Source organism: Cupressus sempervirens, chromosome 7, assembly GCF_028749045.1.
Source record: "Cupressus sempervirens isolate cs-2001-9-10 chromosome 7, ASM2874904v1, whole genome shotgun sequence".
NCBI classification, from domain to species: Eukaryota; Viridiplantae; Streptophyta; class Pinopsida; order Cupressales; family Cupressaceae; genus Cupressus; species Cupressus sempervirens.
This window is the reverse complement of record NC_143124.1, coordinates 379326643-379328578: the sequence shown is the minus strand read 5'-3', so window position 1 is coordinate 379328578 and position 1936 is coordinate 379326643.

Below are 1936 nucleotides of genomic sequence, written 5' to 3'. Positions count from 1 at the left end.
TATCACACAACATCAACTACGCCCACCCTGTTGACAAAGTTGATGCTTCAACTAATCTTCAACACCATGCATCCCAAGTTAATGTGTCGATCACCATTGTAATATGTAGGCTTCAACATGCATAGTTACTTTGGTCATAGCTTATAATTTTAGATTGCATGTTACCATTGGTTTTTGTAATTAGTCAGCTAGTTTGAATTGATAACTAGAAAATTGTCTGTTGATTTTATATGCCAAATGCATGAAGGAAAAAACCTTCTATTTTCTACCTACTCTTAGAGAAAACATTGTTTAGATAGAATTATGTCCATGGTATTTGAGTTGTTTGTGTCATAGCCAACAATGATTGTAAAATTTCTTTTAACTAAGGAATTATTTAATAGATTTCTAATATGAATAAAAATCAAATAGTGTTTGCGTGTTAAGAACTTTTGTTCTCTATTTTCTTTGTTTTGTCTTAATTTGATCCATTTTTTAGATTATAGAAAGTGTATCAAAGCATCAAGATTGGGACCTGCCAAAGACAAGAGCATGGGCATTGGATTATTCTAGAGGCAATTTGAATAAATTATCTGGTTTGAAGAACTATGAAAGAAGAAAATTGAGGAAAAATCTAGATGTGTTGTGTAAAGTAGTCAAAAGAAATCAAGAGTCTCTGAAAAGTTTGAAAGAAATATGTTTTCATAGATAGTTGAGATAAAAAGAGAAACCAAATCATTTGATGTGTCCATGGTCAAAATAAAGAAGGTAGAGCACATGGTAGACAATATCCCCATCCACGATTCAAGGAGGAATGTTGAGTTTGGAGTTCCAAATTTAATAGAATTGTCCATATTTGTTGCCATCAAAGAGAATACATCAAAACTAGAGAGTGTGATTAACATTTAAAATTGAAGGTTGTTGAAACAAGAAGATTTTGACTTAAAGCATATTGAAAAAGAGAAAGTAAGTATTGAAAAGGATCCAATGGAGAGTTTTAAGTATTGAAAAGGATCCAATGAAGAGTTTTAAATTCTTGGGAGAGAAAAGATCATAGGTAGTATTGGAAAATAGGGGTACAAGAGAATGATATCAATACTTTTATTTTTCATGGAAATATTGAAGATTCATAAATATTAAAGGAGATCTATTTCATTCCAAGAATAGTTCCCACTAGTGTAGCTAATGCATTTGTGTAAATAAATTATTTAATAAACAATAAGAAATCCAAGAGAAAGGGTAAAGAAAGAAAAAAAATTTGATTTGTGATTTAAAGATGTATTGAATGATGAATTGATGAAATTGGAATAGTCAAATTTAAAATTGTTAAATACTATTAAGAATTTGAGAAAGGATATTTCTAAGAAATTTTGAAAAAGTAATAATTTTGAGAAGGATAATTAAATGAGGATTGATTAGAATTCGTGCAAGAAAATAAACTAAGTGTAAGAGATATAGGGATTAACTGTGTTATAGTGTAATATAAGATTAGATAGTTCATTATGAGAAATTGGAGTGTATCAACAGGTGAACTTGAGTGTCAAGATGCCCACACACACATAATTTACAAAAATTCTATGCATCATATATAATTTTAATTTTGAAGAAGAAAATTGGTCGAGTTTTATCCAATTGTATCATAAAGAATGTCAATTTTAATTACAATAGAACAAAAAATACATTAGAATAATTTGTAGTTAAGATCATAATTTTATTGCATTCAAAATTAACACAATGTTGAGTGACAACTAATACTTGAATAAATATTATTTTACTTTACATCATGTAACTATACAAACTATAGGTAGTGATCTATATTTGTTAGTGACTTTAAAATATAAGTTGAAAAGAGACTATGATAATATATACTAGATTTCAATCTTCTAAAAGCATATTAGCTCATTGACCAAATTATTTGGTACTTCATTACATCCTTCAACACCATTTGAAATATACA